General features: G+C 46.6%; 1 protein-coding gene and 1 pseudogene across 3 annotated transcripts in view; both read left to right on the top strand.

Annotated features, from left to right (window-relative positions):
- Positions 1 to 11,421: 11,421 nt before the first annotated feature.
- LOC116819167 (CD59 glycoprotein) overlaps positions 11,422 to 23,417 on the top strand; it is a 40,555-nt gene continuing 28,559 nt past the window's right edge. The window contains exons 1-2 of one of the 3 annotated variants that reach the window (XM_075065257.1): positions 11,422 to 11,709; positions 12,093 to 12,225. The gene's annotated coding sequence lies outside the window, so the exon portion shown is untranslated. Of the gene's footprint in view, positions 11,710 to 11,856; positions 12,226 to 12,253; positions 12,325 to 23,417 lie in introns of those variants that run through there. The other 2 variants (XM_032770686.2, XM_032770687.2) reach the window with 2 other exon arrangements.
- LOC142046653 (uncharacterized) lies at positions 15,881 to 17,700 on the top strand (annotated as a pseudogene).

The following is a 23,417-nucleotide window of genomic DNA, read 5'->3' as shown; positions in this document are numbered from 1 at the left end:
GGCGAGACAGATGGCACGTAACTGGCAAGCGCTTTGGTGACCCTGCCCACACAAGACCCGGCGCGCCCGTCGTTTGGGCCACAGGGACAGGCTGGGCCGTATATCTACCAGAGGGGGAAGAGTTCCCCGTATGGCTCACCTGGTCACGAACTCCACAGCGCTCTTTACATACCTGGTGCAGGTTTCTACCCAGGATAATGCGTGGGTCACATTGGCCCGCGTTGCTGTTAATTCTCTCATTTTGTCTCCCAGAGTACATGCCATCGGTGCAATTATGAAGACGTTTTATTGGTATAGTGCACTCCAGAATCGCTGCACAGCTGCTCCAACGATTACTGCACCAAGCGCAGACGTATGAAGGATCTAATAAATGGTGTGGGACTGGGGCAGCCCCAGCGGGATGCACTATGTATTCTTTCGCTACTAATTTATCATGCGTGTTAATGTTTTTTTAAGGACTACGTGGATGTAATAACATACTCATTATGAATTTAAACTTGCAGAATCGAATAATGGAAATTTGCTTTGGTGATGGACAATGCAAATTGCCACAAGGGTGGTTTTTATTTGTGGGAGGATTGCGTATACCATATTTCTGCCAATAGCTTTGGGGCCCCTGCACTGTACGGGCATATAACTCCACTTATGTTTCCCATCCCCAGAAGGCCCCCCCCACCAACGCAAGGGACCATTGCCCCTGAATTCGGGTGCGATATAAGCAAGGTGACTTTGTATTCAAGAAGGACAGGCTCAGCCGCTTACTTTTTTCCTGTAGGTGTCCTGGTTTAAGTTGCGCATTAATTATCCATGCGGTTTCCCACTTGCTGTAACAGTTGGCTAAAGCTATTAATAGGACCTCTACCGTTTTGGATTTGCTTACTCACTGAATTCAGGTGAAGTACGCCAGGGCATGTGCCAGAATTGCTGGCTGTTGATTATTGTTCGCGGCATGGCCATAGTGTCCAAGTTGCTGGTAGTGTTTGTTTTAATGTTTACAGAATGCTGGCGCTCAATTGAGACCGACCTTGAGAGATTACGCCATCTCGCCGAGATATAGGTAACAACAAGATGATTCTGCTCTGGGTCCTGGCTTCACTCCCTTTCGTGGTTGGGCCGCACATTTTGTTCAGAGCCTGTGTTATTGGCCTTCTTGTTTTTAGTGGGGCCTTGCATAGTTGTGTTTAGTTCGCTTTTGGGCAGGTGTTTTGCTTTTGGCCATTTTAGTCATGCTATGGGTCCCGTCTGAGTCAATTTACTGGACTATGTCTAGTGCTGTCCCTTGAAAGGCGAGGGCAGGTAATTAAGGGACTACCGATGATTTTGTCACAGTGGTTTAGCTAAGGGCTGGTTGCCTTCTCCGGGACAGGTTTACTAAAAGGGTGTTTGTGCTAGCAAATGCTTTGTGCGAGCTGGTTTGAACTGCCCGCCTGGGAAGCCGGTGTGTTTAGAAACCTGGCCCTTTGCCATTAAAGAAGTTCAGTTGTGGGAAAGCCCACATGCCTATGTATAAGTTGTTTTAATCATGCTATTAGCATAAAGTTATTTTAGTAGGCACCTGTCTTCTTTTGGACTCGTTCTGCTTTGATCAGCAACGTGTAGTCCCGTGCGGGTAAATGTTCTTTACTTCATTAAAAGCCATATGCAACTCCACGTGTGTGTGTGTCTCGTCCTGCAGAGCACTAGGACGTAACAACATTTTAAACAAAAGCTATATGCAAAAGCAGGCCTTAAAACCAAATGTGGTTACCGCTTTTTCACGTATGAATTAGTTATGGGTTCCAACTACTCTCTCCTAATACATGATACTCTCCTCCATCTCACCATTATCAGTCTTTTCTCTACCACTAACACATCACAGTAGTAAGGAAACTGAGTCAGGAAGACTACAACTATAAATCACACTCTAGAGAATCAGATATTTTTAATTCATCGTGCTTTATTTCAAAGTATCAGTTGCAAGGTGGCTTTGTTAAACAAGGTGAATGAGTAATATCTTTTCTTGGCACAGCTTCAGTTGGTAAGGACGTTTGTTTCCCAGAATGAGAAAGAGCTCTGTGTAAGCTAAAAGCTGTCTGTCGCACCACAGAAGTCCCCAGGCCAATAATATAAAATTACCTAACCACCGTGTCTAACATCATAGACTGACATAGTAAACACACATCCATTGGTTTTTTGTCCTTCCAGCCCCTTACAAGCATGACCTTTCATTATGACTATTGTAAGACCTTATATACATTAAAAGAAATTTTTGCAAAGAATTGGCTCCCCGCACCCTCGGCTCACTTACAGAATAGCAACGCAAGACAAACAGCCAACCTAGTTAGAGCTTCCAATGTTCAAGCCACAGTGGGAATTTTTTGATAAAGATTTCTTAGTCTTAAGACTTGAGATTGCACACATGCGGCTGGCTGCAGGCCACTCCAATGCAGTGGACGGTGTGGCTGATGCCACAACTGGCCTTGCAGAAATCACAGCAGCAATGTTCACGACCCCATAGAAACAGACACATTGATATTAAGGCGTGAAAGTAGAATGAATTAATTTGTAAAAATAGAATGGATTACAAGAAATGTTGTTATGTACCTTTAAGCAGAAAGTAGAATGTTGAAATACGCAAGAAAGAACATCTAGGCATAAAACAAGGTACTAATGGCGAAACATTAAAGAAGATCGGTAATCGTTAGTAAGTGAAATAAGTATCCATGCTAGCCAGCTAAACTTATCAGATCTGCTTCTTTGTTTACTTGTTAAGTGCTCATGCCTTTTATCTGTCTAAATAAAATTAGTTTTGTGTTTGCAATGTGCTCACTATCGGGTTTATTAGCAATAGCGGCTGTGCTATCACAGAGGGTCCGAAACTGTGAGTTTGATCTACTTTGACAAGGCTCCACGACAGTGGTACTTTCTGCCTTAAGAAGAATATTAGCATCTTTTCATTTAATACTCAGATTTGGTGGGTATGCTGAAAGTTATTGTCTAATCTTTTGTTAATGATTCTTGAAAAAACCTTTCATATTTAGCTTGAAATAGGAATCAAGGCTCTCACATTAACAGTATTTTCCTTTCACTCAGAGAGAGAGAGGGGTTAGTAAAAAACAAAGTAAGCAGTTTAAGTATTCAATTGTTAGTTAGTTCACTAGCAATTATCCATTAACAGGCGAAGTTCTGCAGAACCTAGGTAGTTGTCTCTCACCCACATCACAGACTTTTTTCCTGAGTAATACAGGATAATCAGTAACTTTCCTGGATCTGCTTAATTCTGCCCTTGGGAAACAACCTCCCTGACATGAAGATCATAACCTAAGAGTGAATCTATTGGCACTAAAAACATAAAGGAAATAGGGGCTACAATTTCAGAATAGCTGTAGGCCGAACCCATACTCCGCAAGCGATCTTCAGCAAATGAGGTTTCATTTGGTCATCATGCAGATACTGGTTTCTCTCCAAGCTGGAGAGAATTTTGCTGTGGTAAGCGTGAAGAAGGGGGCAACCACTACAACGTGGCATCATTGCCAAGTTTTTAATTCCTTGCTCTAATTTCTAGCAGAGGAATAGTGTCCAGTAAAATTTAGAACAATGGAGGCAATATACTTATTTTAATAGCGTGAATAAAATAAATGTATAGACACAATGAATGTTTCTTTAATATAAGGCTTTAGACATCTGTTACTGCTAAGCCCCAACTGTTGAATCAAGCGAATTACAAAAATCATATAGGATTCAGGAAAACAAATGCTAAACTTAGTCCTTACACTAAAATTTGTTTGTCATACCAAAAGTCAGATAGCAATCAGCATATAAAGGACAAACAGAACAGTAAAATTTATACTATTAGAATGAGAAATGCTTGTTGTAAACAGCAGATATGATTATACTAACATCCCAAAGGCAGACTGATCCATCCTCAGAATTTATTTATAAACTAAGTTGAAGAACAGATTGTCTGAAAATAAAGTTTACTAGTTTTCATTTCAAACTTTGCACTCAGTCACCAGAATTTTATGCTTCTGTATATAATATAAAATGTGACAGGAGCACCTGCATCCACCCAATGGGGTTACTGAGGCCTACTTGAATCCATTCATTCATAGCAATTAACAATTGGAGTCAGTGTGAAAAAGCCATTTACACCTTTTGCAAACTTTCTGTCTGTTGCTATCAGTTTTATGCTTATATAAAAACAAATCCCCATGATCATGTTTGTATATGATCTAAATAAAGAAATTAGTTTAAAATGTAAGATCTGATTACCTACTGTCAAGCTGTTTTTGCACTTTGACACACACACCCAAAACCTCCCACCCTTCAAAAATAAATACCCCTATAGTCCAATCAGATGAAAGTTAGAACTGGCACAATATTCATGGTAGTTGTCCTGCTGTGAAAACAACAATTTCATTTCCAATATTCAGAAACTGTCTTATGTAGTAGCAGGAAGTTTAAACTTTTTTCTGCCAACAGTTTTTATTTATTTAAAAAAAAGTTTGATCAGGTAGTGACGTGGACAGGTCCAGAAGGGGCAGGAATATCCAAGACTCTATGTCTGTCTTCATATTCATCAGATACTGTTGAGTCTTCATCGTCATCAATAGCATATTCATTATGAAGTTTCCTTAATAAGACACCCCATGTTTAATTAAGTTCTTAATGTTCCCTAAATTTCACTTTGATCAAATGCTTAACACGTAACAAAAAATTAAATCAAGAGTGTCATTTATATAACATTTAAAGTCAGTCTTCAGATAAAGACTAGTTACTGTAAATATGAAATACTGCTAAATTCAGATTTGTTTTCATATATCAATTTAGAAAAATTTATTTCTAATCTGTTAAAACTTTTATTCATAAAAATAAAATAAAATAAAATAATAGACCAGTGAGATCAGAATCTGACTCACTAACTGTTGGAATGGTGTTGAATGATTCTAATTACTGTGTTGACATGAGTTTGGTAAAGGTTAGTAAAGTCTGGAATTGCTGAGAATTCTGGGCAGCGGCGTTTTTGCACTAACAGGCTGTAGAAAATTACTGAAGTGCTGACATTAACTTGACACTGTACACAATTTGTACTTTGATGTTTAACAAGGGTCGCTGTATTTGTGCATGATGTAAAAAAAAAAAAAAAAAAAAACCACACACATACAGTCAGGGTTAGTGCATGTTTACCAAAAGATCACCAAAAACATGAAAATAGTGAACGAAGAACTAACTGAGCTGGGTTAACTAACCTGTAGAACAACCAGAGCTAACCCCAAAGTAATTAATGAAATTAATAATTAATCAAGTAATTTCAGCCGCCTTTAGTCTGTTCATGTTCTAGAAAAACAAGTTCAAAAATACTAAAAGGGCATATTTCAGAATGTAACTCTTTAAAAAAAAAAGGGGTAATTGTATTGGAAAATATTACCATGCTCCCTTCCTTCACCCTGATTAACTCTGAAAAGGCTTGTAACAGACAAGTGCTTAAAACATCAAAACCCCCCATCTCCCCAAATAAAGGCCTTCATCTAGAACTGGGTAGCTATACCTGCTTTGTTTGCTTAATCAGCATGTCTATAACAACCGGGGTAGCTCCACTACGCTATGTAATTCCAGCCTAGTACCTGAGGTTGAGTTACTGCAGGGGTCTATACCATTGGGCGGGTGACGGAAAAAAATCTCCCATCGACTTACTTTTCTTCTGGTCAGGTAGAGATGGAGGGTTGATACTGAGAGTGATTTGCCGTCCAGTCCTGGCAATGTCCTTTACTGGAAACCTGCTAAACGACGCTGGTGTCAATCTAAGACCATCGACCACTGGGTATGACATGCCCAGATCTGTGTAGGCCCAATATATGTACTAAGGGTTTTGCTTGAAAATTAAGGCTTATTAAAAATCCTGGTATCCGTCACCGTGTGAGAATTCTTTTAAATAAATAGCTTGCATTAAAAAACAACAAAAACTAAATCTGGGTTTTACTGGCCTAATACTGCAAATTCCTTCCACTGTGCGGACAACAAAAATCCAGCCCATCACTAACAAGTTGAAATCAATTAGTTCTGTTTACAAGTATGTAACAGACAAATTAAGCCACTAGATATAATTTGAGTGAATACTCTAAAATATCCGTAGTACCACTCCAACTTTAATATACACATAATCCTCTGTCAGCATTGTATCATGAGGCAGAGTCCATAAAATCATCAAATCAAATGCAAGTGATTTCTACACTTGTGGAACAGAAAAGAGGTCCTAGTTTAAAATGGTAACAAAAAAAATAGGGAAAAAAAAGCAGCGAATTTATCTGTTATAAATGTGACCTCTGTTGGCACTTTGTATTCACGGTTAACAGCTAAACAGTGCTACTTCCAAATGCTTTTAAAAAAGTAATCTTCTCCTAATCAATTCACGTCACTTGATTTGCCCATATTCCCGTTTCAGCATTGCCCTCACATGGTGCCAGTGTGGATTGGCAGCTTCAATTCCTCTTATGGACAGTTGAACTTCTGGCTCTTTTTGTTATTTGTCATGCAGTTTTGGTTCTTCGGCTGCTCTGGATTTTGCAAGGCTTTCTGCTTCATTTGAGTGTTTACTACAGGCTGAAAACATTAAACACCCCTAAATTCGGGGTCACGGTTGATCACACCTGCAGGAGGAAGGAACACAATTACAAAGGCCTCCCTTGCCCCACTGTAGTACCCCCATCAACTGATAATTGTGCAGGAAAGACGGCCAGGAGCGCTCCGAGCTGAGCAATATGGGTAGAACCGAGAGCCCTCCTTACTAGGCAGAACACAAACAACAGAAGGCTCACACCACACTTGGGCTGGGTGGCCCATGGGATACGGTTTGGCCTGCCAATAAGAAGATGGTGTGAGGGCGTACAAGGTTACAACCCCTTGCGCTGGTTTGCATACTTTGGAGTATATTTCAATCTACCCGCAACTGTGCGGGCACAGGGGGTGGGTAAAGGCGTTGTAGGGTGTTTTGACCGCCCCCCAGGCGCGGTTATTAAGAAGCCAGACCACCTGTTCCAAAACCCCCGACCAGCCACGTAGCGTGTGGTAGGGTAAAGACGCGCACTGATCTTTTAGCAGCCCATCAGGCGCTCGATGAGGCCACTGGCGTGGGCGCATATGGAAGATGAAAAATGCCAGGCTACAGCCACATCGCGGCCCATGTCCGGACTGTTTGGCCATAAAATGTGCCCTGGCACTCTGCACCGTGCGCGGTCTCATAGCGCGCCACAGGAAGAGCTTTGGCCTTGAGGGCCGCCAGTTGTATCGTCGCCGAGGGGCAGCGCTGGATGCACAAACAGCAGGCCGGTGTAGGTATCTACAGCTGTAAAGACGTATTGCCAGCGTGTCTTCGTAACGGGCGATGTATCGACTGCCAATCTGGCACGGCCCGTCGCCCGTAAATATGTCGCGGTTCTGGAAGGCAATCGTGCCAGCCGGGAGCAGATCGAGCACCCCGCTTGGGCAGTACGGCAGGCGAGAGAGGGACATGTGCCTTGGCGCAGGGCTGCTATTTGTCGCACGGGCCCCGGTGGCTCCGTTTATTGGTATTGCTCACCAGCTGGATGACCTCCCTCGGCCATGTCGTCGCTGCTGCATTCCACAGATCGGTCCTGGGCTTTCGTGGGCGTCTATACGCCGACGGCCAGGAGGCTTGCGGGCGAAGGCGAGAAGCTGCCTCCATAATGGTCTCCCCATAATGGTCTCCTGCCAGTCCCATTCTGGCTCCCAAGCAGTCACCCACGTCCGGAGGCCTTTATATAGTACCCAGCTGTCAGTGTAGAGGTATCCGCGGCGGTGCAGTCTCATGGTGAGGCGTGGCAGCCCGATAGTCGGCCCATCTGACTCGAGCCGGCTGGCCCCATGCCATGGCCACCACCATCTGCATAGGGCAAATGCTACTGCCGCCACTGGTCGGGTCCCTGGGCAGTGTAGCGCAGAACGCGTCGTAAACGACGTGCTCCTTCCTCTCTTGAAGCTTTCGACAGGGGGCGCCTCCCTACTGGGGATGGGGGCACCAGATCTCCCACCGTGCGAGTTCATCCGTCAGAAGGGTACATGTTAAATGCAATGCCTCCAGCAGGGCAGCATGCGGGGTGAGAGGAGGATTACTAGCAACATACGCTGTTTAAGTAATGTCCATTTAAAATGGTTGGTACTCTGTGCCACGCCGTTTGTGTTGGCCAGGTCCTCCTTCACCCATCGTCCTAGGGGATGGGCGTCGGACTACCCGGGCAGGACCAGTAATGCGCTCGGTTCCTGCATTGCCATACACCGCCAGATCCGTTTCTCCCAGCGGGTGTACGCGGGCTCCGCGCCTTCAGAGCTCAGGACACAAAGCCAATGGTTCTTCTGTTGTCCACCCGTGCTGCCAGAGACCCCAAGACGGCACGTCCGCATCGTGTACCTCGAGCTCGAACGGCGAGGCTGGCTGGGGGCATGGAGCCGTGCCGTGCGTAGCAGGCATCTTTACACAACTCAAAAGCAGTCTGTGTGTTCCGCGCCAGTGCCCGGCGCTCTCCACTAGAATCCCAAAGTCGCATAAGAAGCCAGGTGGGAAAATGCGCGCCAGAACCCCAACAAACCGAGAAGCTGTAATTCTCGTTTGGTCTGGTACAGGATAGCCTTGCAACAGTTGGCGCACCTTGGGAGGGTCTGCCGCTCCAGTCCGGCCCAGAGGACACCCAAAAAACTACCGCCTGGGCGGGTCCTTGTATTTTTTCGGGATTATCGTCCACCCTCGCGTCTCAGGCCCTCCACTGCAAGCTTGCAAGGCATCAGTCACAATGTCTTGGGAGGGACCGGAGACCAAAATCATCTATATATGGTAATGATGGTTGGGGCGGCCACTGCACCCAGAGCAGTCGGCGCTTACTAGCTGGTGGCAGATGGTGTGAGAAGCTTCCATCCTGCGGCAACACGCAGAAGGTGTACGACGCGGCTTCAGGAACGCAAATTGCTCTTGCCTGCCAGGCATGCCTGCAGCAGCTCCGCCGGAGCCACGAGACCCGCACGTGGGGCGGTGAAATGTCCCGGCGCCTAGGACGCCAGAAACCCTAGCGCCGGTCCTGCTTACCATGCAGAGAGAAATAAACATAAAACACTGTGGGGAACAGAAATTGTAGATGGATACAATGGCTCCAGTGAGGACACTGATCTAAATGGATTTGCTTCCTTTCCTAATTTAAACGGCAAGTTTCCATAGCTTGTGCAAAGGGGGCTTTTGCCAAAGCATCATGTTCTTCATGTTCTCTGCTCTACACCTGAAGCCCAGTTATAGGGGTAATTCATCTGCTCTTCAAGTTCTACCACCTTTTTTAGCTACCAATTCATACCATGCTCTTCTTTCTTTACCTCAGAAGCTGGTTTCTTACATGCTATATGAAGGATTGGCTATGTGACCACCAGTGCAATATACTCTAAGGGAAAACTGCTCTTCTCATGTATTAACATCAATCTTCATACATGTCCCATTTCCACATGTGGGCAATGGATTGGTCACTTACAAAACACTTTTCATTCTGCTTTATGCTGAAAAGCTTGAGCTATGTTCAGCTATTTACAAGCACACAGAAAAATGCAATATATTGAATTTGTAAAAAGACAACAGTGGAGGTGTTACATATGGCAATCCCCTGAATCCTACTGCTAAGGAGTAAATGTTAGGAAGAAGGCTACATCATATGAAAACACGAAGTGTGAAAGGGAATACAAATAAAAGAAAACACTTTGGTTATTCAATGTCTAACAGATTCAATCTCTTAAAGCACAGGTCTTGGTATGGTTCACAAGCAGAGTAGATACATGAATAAAAAGAGCTTGTGTAATTATACTGTATTTAGGATAAAATTGCGGAACTCTAAACTTCTGCTTTAGGCTATTAATGGAATGTCAGCTAAGGTTAGGAGGAAAAACTTTCTCGTATTAGTTACTAGACATGGTGTATCTCTAAGCACCTCACTGAAGCATCTGCTGTAAGCCCCACCTTGTGTACCAGCCTAGGTAGACCAGTGTTCTATAGCAATGGCCATGGGTGTTCTATACAGAATGTGTCATGAGCCACTGAATGAACATGCCATGCAGAATACTAAAGCATAGATTTACTGGCATGATGGACTGCCTACGAGCATTTACTATGGATAGCTGGAAGTCATAGAAGATTGGGGTTGGAAGAAACCTCATGAGGTTATCTAATCAAAGTAGGACCAATTCACTAAACCTATTCCAGTGCTTCACCTTCCCAGTGAAATAGTTTTTCCTAATAGCCAATCACGATCTCCCCCACTGCAACTTGAGACCCTTGCTCCTTGTTCTGTGGTCTGCCACCACTGAGGCTACGTCTTCACTACCCACCATATCGACGGGTAGCAATCAATTTCTCTGGGATCGATATATCATGTCTCATCTAGACGCGATATATCGATCCCCGAACGCACTCCTGTCAACTCTGGAACTCCACCAACGCGAACGGCGGTAGCGGAGTTGACAGAGGGAGCCGCGGACATCGATCCCGTGCTGCTAGGACGGTAGGTAATTCGATCTAAGATACTTCAACTTCAGCTACGTTATTCATGTAGCTGAAGTTGCGTATCTTAGATTGATCCCCTCCCCTAGTGTAGACCAGTCCTGAGAACAGCCTCGCTCTATCCTCTTTGAAACCCCCCTTCAGGTAGTTGAAGGCTGCTATGAAATCGCCCCTCACTCTTCTGCAAACTAAATAATCCCAGTTCCCTCAGCCTCTCCTCGTAAGTCATGTGCCCCAATCCTCTAATCATTTTGTTGCCCTCTACTGGACTGTCTCCAATTTGTTCACATCCTTTCTGTAGTGGGGGCCCCAAAACTGGACACAATACCCCATATGTGGTCCCACCAGTGCCAAATAGAGGGGAATAATCACTTCCCTTGATCTGCTGGCAATGCTCCTACTAACACAGCCCAATATCACTGCTAATATGTGGGGTATTCCTTCTGTCAGTTAAATTATAGCTCTTCAGTTCTCTCTATAACTTCTGCATTATTAGATAGATAAGATTACCTTAAAAGAGGTATGACATTTACAATAAAAGGCTTGGAGTATGAATGCCTTTTGATATAGGTGAGGATATGTCGTCATGCAGTTAGTTGTCTGCCTGAATGGTGAGACTCCAATATTCAGAACAATGAATGATAAAAGGAATAATATAGTTCAATTATATACGACTGGAATTCTATCCATAAATACTCTGAAGCTTGAGTTGTAGAATGTTTGTTATTTAGCCCTGGGATTGAACTGATGTACATTATAATTATAAAATAAATTGGACTATAAATATTATACTTACATTTCAGTGTATAGTGTAGATAGAGCAGTATAAACAATTTATTCCCTATGAAATTTTAGTTTGTACTGACTTCTCTAGTGCTTTTTATGTAGCCTGTTAAACTGGGCAAATATCTAAATGAGGTGATGTACCCCTTGGAGACCTCTGGCTCTGTGTACCCCTAGGGATACCTGTACTCCTCATTGAGAACCATTGCATTATGTGCTCTGCAGGAATCTCCCAACCACTAGGATTCCCCCCCTCACCTTTAAGGTGTATTAATATCATCTACGAATTTCGTGTATGTGTCTTTCACTTTTTCAGCTCCTTAACCAAGATGCTAAATGTGAGCAGATGGAACAGTCTCAGGGCAGAGCAGGAGCTTCTTGAAGGGCTGAAACCCCAGCCCAAGGTAAAAATACCACTTCTCAAGTGCCGGTGCAAATTACAAGAGGCAGAGCGGGTGAAAAAAATTACATTCCCTAAGGCTCATTGACGGTCCGGAAATAGGTGGCAGGGATTGAGGAAACCACGCAAAGGGGTCAGAACTACTCAGTGAAGCAGATAGCGGGGTACCCTGTTTGTTTAATATAGAGTGGGAAAGAGAACTCCGCTTAAATAACGTAAGCACACAACTCTACCTAGCAAGCTCTAAGGTAAACCATTACAAAAGAAGGGAGTGCACATTGCCTGATCACACACACTGCGGAGTGACTTACCATGCCATGCGAGTGTGGGGAACTAAAGAGTGGCGGTTCTGCTCCTCTCCCTCTGACCCCCCTTTTCCCACGTCAGAACAACCAAAAGCCAAGGGAAGCTGAGTGCTGCTGACGGAGCTAGAAGGGGCTGGCGTGGGAGAGCTTTCTGCAGAGAAGACGTGAATCTGGCAGAGTGAGCGGGGAGCTACCCAGCTGCAAGCTCAGAGCAGGTAAGGAGGCTATTGGAGCGTGCTGTGGTGTGGAGGAACTGCGGCAATCAGCGCGCTCAGTAGATGCATGCCGGCTGGAGGGCTGGATTGTGGGATGGGGTAGGTGGTTGCTGCATCAACCTGCGCGATCTGCTCTTCTTATTCCCCTTTGCCACTGGGGCATGGATTGCTCTCCCGCCAGTGCAGAGGAAGAGCCTGTTTTATTGCTGGAGCAGAGCCTCCCTCCTTTTGTCCCTTTTGCTGCTGAGCAGGCAACCTGCCCTTATTCCCCGCTTCTGGAGGGCCTGAGCCCCCTTTCCAAGGAAGGGATAGATTGCGGCCCCCTCTCTCCCCTCAGGTTGCTGGAGCAGAGGCACCGCGGCTCTGCAGAGGGCTGAGGCGGAGTGCAGAGGGGCGGCTGGAGGCGGTGGGGAAGTGCAGCGCGCGTGCCGCAGAGGCGCTGCGGCGGGGAGGGTCAGTGGGGATCAAGGGCCAGAAAGTTCTGTGAGGAGGGGCTGAAGAGAGAGATCAGCCCTAGAGAAAGGCTAACTCCGCTGCAGGGGAGCGGACATGGAGCCTGGATCCCTGCCTCACCCACCTCGCCTCCCTTCAAGCCAAACTCGCTGTCCCGCCCCGTTCCCCAGCCCCTCTGTCACCCCATTCCTCGTCCTCCAGCCCTTTCCCTCACCTTCATCTTCCTTCTACTGTCCCCCCGTTCCCCAGCCAGCCCCTCTGTCACCCCACTTCCTCCTCTGCCAGCCCCTTCCCTCACCTTCACCCTCCTTCTACTGTTCCCACTTTCCCCAGCCAGCCCTTCTGTCACCCCACTTCCTCCTGTTGGGGACCCTTGTACCCCAAGGTTCAATAAAATGCTCTGTATTGAAGGGTGCACAAGGACAATACAGAGCAAGCTCGCCTCCTAAGAGAACCAGCCTACTCCTCACAAAGAACCTAAGCGTATATAGACAGTTTCGTGGCATCACTGTGCATCACTGATTATTCAGTTAAGTAACCTAAACAATTAGAGACTAGTAACTTCTACCATACATGCATTCTTATGTCTTACAAGATTCAGTGAGTTACTTGATTAATGATACTTTAACAATCACTAACAATTAGGAATGTAACGATTAGGAACAAACAAAGAACAAAAACAGGGAGGTTTTATTGACCTGGAATCCTGGGAGTCTGGGGTCTTGGGACTCTTATCAGTTTTCTATACAAACACTATTTCCTGTGTTAGGCTAGGACTGGCGTTTCCTTTTTTTTTTTAATCTCATGGTTGCCTATCTCTGTGAAAGACATGAAACTTCCAGGTGTTTTTCTATCTTTTAACTACCCAGAATTACCCTATGGCATAACTAACTTTATGCTACCTCCTTATTTAGGCCTAACACTCCTCTGCCAGCCCCTTCCCTCACCTTCACCCTCCTTCTGCTGTCCCCCTATTCCCCAGCCAGGCCCTCTGTCACCCCACTTCCTCCTCTGCCAGCCCCTTCTCTTACCTTCACCCTCCTTCCACTATCCCCCTAGTTCCCCAGCCAGCCCTTCTCTCACCCCGCTTCCTCCTCCCTCAGCCCCTGTCACTCCACTTCCTCCTCCCCAGCTCCTTCCCTCACCTTCACCCTCATTCCATTGTTGCCCCAGTTTCCCAGCCCCTGTCACCCCACTTCCTCTTCCCCCGGCTCTTGTCACCCCATTTCCTGCTCTCCCAGCCCCTTCTCTCACCTTCATCCTCATTCCACTGTGCTCCCTGTTCCCTAGCCAGCTCTCATCACCCAACTTCCTCCTCCCCAGCTCTTGTCACCCCTTCCTCCTCCACAGCCCCTTCCCTGACTTCACCCTCCTTCCACTGTCTCCCAGCCAGCCCCTCTGTTGCCCCACTTCCTCCTCTGCCAGCCACTTCCCTCACTTTCACCGTCATTTCACTGTTCTCCCTTCTCCTCCACCCCTTCCCAATCCATCATCCCATCTCCTCTTCACACTCATTTCAGTGGGTTTTCTGTCCCTACAGTGTCTCTTCTGAGGCATGAAGGAGTGATTGACACAGTTGTATGTGATTTGGGGTCCCCTTGAACTGACATTCTCGCCACCCTACTGCTCCAGAGGGAGAGATACTCCCCAATGCTTGTAATTACATTTTTTTACATTCATAATGGATGCAGCAAGCCCAGAGGTGCCAGGGCTATGGATAGAGCCCTGGATGGAAACCAAATTTATATCTGTGTATATCTGAGGAGCTGCAGGGCTCTACCAGGAATGGCAGCAATGAAAGCAGCTGCACATCATGCTGCTGCTTGCAGGAGCCAGTGACCTGCATGGGCAGCTCCTCTGGCGTGGCTGTACTGGCCCCAGCCCTGCCCACTGAGGTGGGGGTACCACGCTTTATAACTGCAGATATATGCATCCATGGATATAAAGCAAGTATCCACACAGGGCTCTAGCTATGAATTGTCAAGCCTACAGGTGCTGGGGATCAGTCTTGGCAAGCCCTGGCAAAAATTAAGCACTGGGTACTCCCACTCTTCAGGTAGTACAGAGGTCCCCAAACTGTGGGCTTTTCCCGCCCCCTCAGGGACATGGAGATACTTCCAGAGGGCATGGTGGGGCCCAGGCCAGCCCCCACATGGGGCGGGGAGGGAGCATCACCCAGCCCTGCTCTGCCACCAGCTCAGCTCCCTGCTACCTGGCTCAACTCCTGGGCCTGCCGCACCTCTGTCCCCAGCCTCTTCCCTTGCTGGGGCCCTGCTCCTGGCCCCAGCTCTGGGGGGGCATGACTCTGAAAACTTTGGGTACCACTGAAGTGGTAGGAGTTGGCTGGATTGTGGGTAGGTATTTATGGCTGAGCAGGGCTCTCTCCAGTTATTCTTGTGGTAGAAGGGAGAACAATCTGAGTCCCCCCACCACGTCTCTTACTCCATATTTTCCTGCCTGATACCGATGAAACATTGGCTCCGTGCTGTGCTGTGCTATGTCTCTGTATAATCTGGCCTATCTCTGAGCTGAGTAGTGAGAAGGATGTGTCAGCAGCACTATCACACTGTGATGGGGTCTGGTGTGGTAAGAAAGCAAATTAATTTCGTTAAGACTTTGGGTTTCCCTGATACTGTTCCCACTGTGCTAATGGTCTTGCCAGTTTTCTGGCACAGCAGTGATTTTCTGGAAGGAGGTGGTGGTGGTGGGGAGTTAGGCTTAAAGGAAAATATTCCCAGACTATGACAGACAAGGCAGAAGCTTGTTACTTTCCCCCGATATGTATGACAAATGGCTGATGGCACAAAGGGAGCAGAAACCAAGTACAAGTCCCCTGCTGTGGGAGGAAAAAGGCTATATGCATTATTCTCTGGGGACTGGTCTACACTACGATTTTAGGTCGAATTTAGCAGGGTTACCTTGATTTAAGCCTGGACCCGTCCACACGAAAAAGCCCTTTTTTTTTTACTTAAATTGATTTCTTTACTTCACCTCTGACGAGGGGATTAGCACTCCAATCGGCCTTGCCGAGTCGAATTTGGGGTAGTGTGCACACAATTCCATGGTATTGGCCTCCAGGAGCTATCCCAGAGTGCTCCATTGTGACCACCCTGGACAGCGCTCTCTACTCAGATGCACTGGCCAGGTAGACAGGAAAAAGTCCGTGAACTTTTGAATCTCATTTCCTGTTTGGCCAGCGTGGCAAGGTGCAGGTGAGCGCAGATCTCATCAGCAGAAGTGACCGTGATGGAGTCCCAGGATTGCAAAAGAGCCCCAGCGTGGACTGAATGGGAGATACGGGATCTGCTTGCCATATGGGGAGATGAATCCGTACTAGCTGAACTCCGTTCCAGTAAACAAAATGCCAAAACATTAGAAAAAGTCTCAAAGGGCAAGAATGACAGATGTCATAACAGGGACGCACAGCAGTGCCGTGTGAAAATTAAGGAGCTAAGGCAAGCCTACCAAAAAACCAGAAAGGCAAATGGCCACTCTGGATCAGAGCCCTGAACATGCCGCTTCTATGATGAGCAACATGCCATGCTAGAGGGTGCAGCCACCACTACCCCAACCCTGTGCTTTGACTCCGTCAATGGAGAATCATGCAACACGGAAGCGGGTTTGGGGGATGAGGAAGATAGCTCACAGCAAGGAAGCAGAGAAACTGGTTTCCCCAACAGCCGAGATATGTTTCTCACCCTGGACCTGGAGCCAGTAACCCGCAAACCCACCCAAGGCGTGCTCCTGGACCCTCAAGGTGGAAAAGAGACCTCTGGTGAGTGTAACTTTGTAAATATTACACATGGTTTAAAAGCAAGCGTGTTTAAAGATTAATTTGCCCTGGCATTCGCGGCCAGTACAGCTACTGGAAAAGTCCGTTAATGTGTATGGGGATGGAGCGGAAATCTTCCAGGGACATCTCCATAAACCTCTCCTGGATGTACTCTCAAGGCCTTTGGAAAAGGTTTCTAGGGAGGGCAGCCTTATTCCGTCCGCCATGGTAGGACACTTTACCATGCCAGGCCAGCAGCATGTAGTCTGGAATCATTGCATAAAAAAGCATGGCAGTGTATGGTCCCAGTGTTTGCTAGCATTCAAACAACATCTGTTCTTTATCTCGCTGTGTTATCCTCAGGAGAGTGATATCATTCATGGTCACCTGGTTGAAATAGGGTGCTTTTATTAACGGGACATTCAGAAGTGCCCATTTCTGCTCGACTGTTTGGCTGTGGCTGAACAGAAATGTTACCCACTGTTAGCCATGCGCTAGGGAGAGGGGTGAAGCATGAGTGATCTCACACACCAAACCAGCAGGCCCTCAATACAAGAGGCAAAATGTGACCTTATAACAAAAGCACATGTACTATGTAATGTTAACAGCAAGGTTTACCATGAAAGAGTCTACCCATTGTTCTATAAAATGTGTCTTTTTAACTACCACTCTCTCTTTTCCTCCACCAGCTACAAATATTTCTTCTTCGCAGAGGCTAGCAAAGATTAGAAGGTGAAAAAAACGCACTCGGGGTGAAAAGTTCTCTGAGCTCCTGCTGTCCTCCCACACTGACAGAGCACAGCAGAATGTGTGGAGGCAGACAATGTCAGAGTGCAGGAAAGCACAATATGAACGCGAGGAGAGGTGGTAGGCTGAAGATGATAGGTGGTGTCAGCTTGCTGACAGAAGGCAAGAGTCGATGCTCAGGCTGGAAGATCAAACTCATATGCGCCAGCGTATGGTTGAGCTGCAGGAAAGGCAGCAGGAGCACAGACTGCTGCTACAGCCCCTGTGTAACCAACAGCCCTCCTCCCCAAGTTCCATAGCCTCCTCACTCAGACGCCTAAGAATGAGGTGCAGGGGGCCTCTGGCCACCCAGCCATTCCACCCCAGAGGATTGCCCAAGCAACAGAAGGCTGGCCTTCAATAAGTTTTAAAATTTTGAAGTGCAGTGTGGCCTTGTCCTTCCCTCCTCCCCCACCCCACCCGGTGCTTCCCTCCTCTCCCACCCCTCCCGGACTACCTTGGCAGTTATCCCCCTATTTGTGTGATGAATTAATAAAGAATGCATGAATGTGAAGCAGCAATGACTTTATTGCCTCTGCAAGCAGTGATCGAAGGGAGGAGGGGAGGGTGGCTATCTTACAGGGAAGTAGAGTGAACCAAGGGGGTTTCATCAAGGAGAAACAAACAGAACTTTCACACCATAGCCTGGCCAGTCATGAAACTGGTTTTCAAAGCTTCTCCGACACACACTGTGCCCTCCTGTACTCTGCTAACCACCCTGGTGTGTGGCTGCTTGTAATCAGTGGCTAGGCGATTTGCCTCAACCTCCCAACCCGCCATAAATGTCTCCCCCTTACTCTCACAGATATCGTGGAGCGCACAGCAAGCAGTAATAACAATGGGAATATTGGTTTCGCTGAGATCTATTCGAGTCAGTAAACTGCGCCAGCACGCTTTTAAATGTCCAAATGGACATTCTACCACCATTCTGCACTTGTTCAGCCTATAGTTGAACAGCTCCTGACTGCTGTCCAGGCTGCCTGTGTACAGCTTCATGAGCCATGGCATTAAGGGATAGGCTGGGTCCCCAAAGACTATAGGCATTTCAACATCTCCAACGGTTATTTTCTGGTCTGGGAAGAAAGTCCCTTCCTGCAGCTTTTGAAACAGACCAGAGTTCCTGAAGACACGAGCGTCATGTACCTTTCCTGGCTATCCCACATTTGTGTTGGTGAAACGTCCCTTGTGATCCACCAGTGCTTGCAGCAGCATTGAAAAGTATCCTTTTTGGTTTATGTACTCACTGGCTTGGTGCTCTGGTGCCAAGATAGGGGTATGGGTTCTGTCTATCGCCCCACCATAGTTAGGGAATCTCATTGCAGCAAAGCCATTCACTATGGCCTGCACATTTCCCAGAGTCACTACCCTTGATATCAGCAGCTCTTTGATTGCCTTGGCTACTTGGATCACAGCATCCCCCACAGTAGATTTGCCCACACAAAACTGATGCCTGACTGACCGGTAGCTGTCTGGCGTTGCAAGCTTCCACAGGGCTATCACCACTTGATTCTCAACTGTGAAGGCTGCTCTCATCTTGGTATTCTGGCCCTTCAGGGCAGGGGAAAGCAAGTCACAAAGTTCCATGAAAGTGCCCTTAACGCATGCAAAAGTTTTGCAGCCACTGGGAATCGTCCCAGACCCGCAACACTATGCAGTCCAGCCAGTCTGTGCTTGTTTCCGGCCCAGAATTGGCATTCCACAGCATGAACTTGCCCCATTAACACCATGTTGTGCACATTGCTGGGGCCTGTACTTTGTGAGAACTCTATGTCCATGTCTATGTCCTCATCACTCTTGTCACTGAGCTGCCGTCACCTCCTCGCTTGGTTTTCCTCTGGCAGGTTATGGTTTTGCATATACTCCAGGATAATGCACGTGGTGTTTACAGTGCTCATAATTGCCGTGGTGATCTCAGCGGGCTCCATGATCGCAGTGCTGTGGCATCTGGCTGAAAAAAGGGCGAAACGATTGTCTGCTCTGATGGCGGAGGAGGGGCGACTGATGACATGGCTTACAGGGAATTAAAGTCACAAAGGGGTGGCTTTGCATCAAGGAGAAACACAAACAACTGTCACACAGAATGGCCCCCTCAAGGATTGAACTCAAAACCCTGGGTTTAGCAGGCCGTTGATTTCACGGAGGGAGGGAGGGAGGAAGCAAATGAATACAAAACAAATCTGGTCTATTTCTTGTTTTGATCCACTCCATCTATCTTTTACATCTTTAGGCTGGCAGCAGACATGGTGCAGTTCGACTGCTAGCCATTGTCAAACTCCACTAGTAACCTCCTTCCAGCCTGACAGTTCACCCTTCAGTACGACCCGTTGGAGTCTCCCCTTTAACCAGTTCTTTATCCACCTTACAATTTTCATATTGATCCCCATCTTTTCCAATTTAACTAATAATTCCCCATGTGGAACCATGTCAAATGCCCACGTGCCCTGACTGACCTCACTGAGGTCGGTTAAAAGAGCACTCAGGAGTACACCAACGATGGCTACCAGTCATAATGCACTGTCTGCTGCCAGAAGGCAATAAGCTGCTGCTGTGTACCAATACAGTCCCATGTCTGCCAGCACCCAGGAGACTTATGATGATGGTCAGCTGTGTGGGCTCCATGTTTGCCAAGGTATGGCATCTGCACAGGTAACCCAGGAAGAAAGGCGTGAAACGATTGTCTGCTGTTGCTTTCATGGTCCGAGGGAGGGAGGGAGAGGGGGGGCCTGACAACATATACCCAGAACTACCTGCAACAATGTTTCTTTGCCCCATCAGGCACTGGGATCTCAACCCAGAATTCCAATGGGCAGCAGAGACTGCAGGAACTGTGGGATAGCTACCCAGAGTACAACGCTCCGGAAGTTGACACTAGCCTCGGTATTGTGGACGCAGTCCACCAACTTAATGCACTTTGAGCATTTTTTTTATAGAGACACACACAATCAACTGTATAAAAAGGATTTCTGAAAAACCGACTTCTAGAAATTTGACCTAATTTCGTAGTGTAGACATACCCTGGGTGTCTCCAGGTAGCCTATGGTCCACAGGCAGCTGGTGCAACTTAGAGCAGGATGAGACTGGGCTGCGGTAGAGACACATCGAATCCTAATTAGTTGCTGGTTCTCAGCTTATGCTCTTTATCTGTATATGTGTGTGTTCCATTCTCCCTTACCTGGACTGCCCTGGGTAGCTGTCTGGGGAGGGAAGCAGTCCTTCACTATGCACTTTCTCAGGCTGAGGCTCAGATTCAGCCAGTCAAGCTCCTGTATTGCCATCCTTGGGGCTACCATAGCCCAGAAAGCAAGCCCTTTACATCCTTGCTAAGTCAAACATCTAAGTTTAAAAAAATCACATTGTGCACTGAGGGAACAGCTCTTCATTTATCAAATACATCGTTTTCTTGATAGTTACTCTTGAGGGCCACAATTTAGAGCTCTTGTGGCACCTTAGAGCAGGGATGGACAAACTACGGCCTTCGGGATTGCCCCCCTGTGGTGCTTTCAGCAATGGCCAGCCCAACATCCCTGTGGCTCCCGGGCCCTTGCCTCCAGGCCCAGCCCCCCCACCCCTGCAGCTCCCATTGGCCGGGAATGGGGAATCGCGGCCAATGGGAGCTCTGGGGGAGGTACCTAGAGGCGTGGCAAGGGCAGCATGAGGAGCTCTCCGGCCCCACCACCCCCAGGGGCCGCAGCACTTTCTGGAGCGGCGCAGGGATATGGCAGGCAAGCAGGAAGCCTGCCCTGGCCCCAGTGTGTGCCGCTGCCACCTCGGATCCTGAACCCCTCCTGCACCCCGCCCCACAACTCCCTGTCCTAACCCCCTGCCTGCACTGTGCATTCCTCCTGCACCCCAACCCCTGCCCTGAGCTCTCTCCCACAGTCCACACCCCTCCTGCACCCCTGCCCCTAGCTCCTCCTGCACTCCACACCCCTCCTGCACACTAATCCCCTACCCTGAGCACCCTCATACACCCTTCACCCCTCCTCTGCCCCAATCCTTTACCCTGAGCCCCTTCCTGCACACCGCATCCACTTCCACACCCCGTACTCCCTCCCGCACCCCAGCTCCCTGTCTCGGCTCTGCATACAATTTCCCCACCCAGATGTGGCCCTTGGCCCAAAAAGTTTGCCCACCCCTGCCTTAGAAACTAACACATTTATTTGGACATAAACTTTTGTGGGCTAGAACCCACTTCATCAAATGGGTTCTAGCCCATGAAAGCTTATGCCCAAATAAATTTGTTAGTCTCTAAAGTGCCACAAGGACTCCTGATTGTTTTTGCTGATACAGACTAACACAGCTGCCACTCAGAAATTTAGAGCTCTGTGAGTGACAGGTTGGCAGCCACTGATATAAACAAAGGGAGGGTCATGCTGCTGCTGAGAAGAATGCTCAGGGCTATCAGTTCTTTATTGTCAAACTGGGGGAGCTTGTAATCTAGGAATTCAATTTTGTGTTCTTTTGGGAGGTGTCTCTGCTCTTTCTTCCCTCCCACCCCCCAGCAATTTTGAACCATTCTTCTTGCAGAAATTATTTTGCTGAAAGACCAGTCCTTTGATTTTTGTTCAGCATACCCATCTGAAAACCTTAGAGCTTGGCACTGTATACAGACAGATAGGGACCAGTCAGTGATTGGCTGCTGTAAATAGAAAACCCAGTGTAGTTATTGTGACCCTAAGAACACCTTGATGCCACCTGGAAAAGGGTTTACTGTTCTGTAACAGCAACTCTTCTGAGGCTTGACAAATTCACTACATCTAACACTTTGCTTTCATAATATTTATCTATAAAAATGTTGTTTGAGATCTTAAAGGAAAGTCAAGATCATGCTGGTCCTTCATATTATTGTGAAATGTATGTACTGATTATATTTAAGAAGACATGTATATGTACTCAAAATATATCCTTATAGTTTGTATCAAGGTGTTACTCCTCAACAGAGGTGAAAAACTGGTTTTGGCGGACAGAGGAATGTATATTCACATGTCTGCCTAGGTTCATATGTAGATTAAGCATACGCATTTCAAGTCAACATGAGGATATGGAGACAACTTGGAGCCAACACATTGGAGAACAAACAATGTGGGTCCTCCTGACTCTGGGGTGAAAAGACTGAATTACGGGAAATGCAAGGAGAAGCAAAAAGCCATTTTGGTATCCATTTGCTGAGGAATTCCCTATTAGGGCATGTGGATATTCATGAAAATTTGAATCCCGGTTTTGACTGAAAACCAGCTGCTCTGTCACAGACACTGAATCTTTGGGAAAAGATCTACTTTATTAAATAAGAATGGTAACCATTCATAAGTGTAGACCTAGCATTGTATTTTATGTTTTGTTTTATGTGTAACCAGTTCTGTTTCCACTCATTATCCTTTCTCAATATCTCTAAAATCTTAATCTTTGTGAATAAACTTATGATTGTTTTTACTATACATGTATTTCAGTGCTGTAATGTTATAAAGGACCTTGTACCAGTCAAGCTGTGTGTACACTCTCTCTTTGGGGATAGCTTACCTGACTGTTATTGTCCAGTAACTGCGGCTGGATACTGCAAGGAGTGCACCAAGGACTCAGGAGCTGGTATACTTGATACTAGCCTATACAGAAATGACAAAGTCTGTGGATTCTACTGCACATATTTTTAGAGAAGATCAACATTATTTTTTGTTTGTTTGTTGTTTTACTGAATTTATTGTGGTGTACAGTTCCTAGGACACCAGTGGTACTGACTGCCACCAGACCATTGAGGCCAAGAGTTTAGTACGATTCCAAAAAGACATTTATTTAATATATTTAAGAAGCATATCTACAATTGTACTAGATATGATACCTTTATAAGGGCTACAAACACTCCACATTTTAGGACTTAAGCCAGCCACCAGCTCCCTGGGTTTAGGAAGAAATTTCTTCTGGAATAGGCTATTACATAATTGTCTTCATACGACTGTTTTTCATACCTTCTCATAGACATGTGGTATTGGCTGCTGTCTAGCATCCAGTTTCTGATAGATCTATGGACTAATTTGATATAGGAACTGCTATGTAACATAACTAGATATTACATACTATATCTAAATCCTAGATCTTCTGTAGCCCACTCTATGGACTGTGTATTAATTATATTGATTACTTAAGAAACTCTGAGGTTTGACAGCTTCTTGTCTAAAGATCAGACCCC

This window comes from Chelonoidis abingdonii, chromosome 4 (genome assembly GCF_003597395.2).
Source record: "Chelonoidis abingdonii isolate Lonesome George chromosome 4, CheloAbing_2.0, whole genome shotgun sequence".
Lineage (NCBI taxonomy): Eukaryota > Metazoa > Chordata > Testudines > Testudinidae > Chelonoidis > Chelonoidis abingdonii.
The sequence above is the reverse complement of the archived record's forward strand: the minus strand, read 5'-3'. Positions and strand labels throughout refer to the sequence as shown.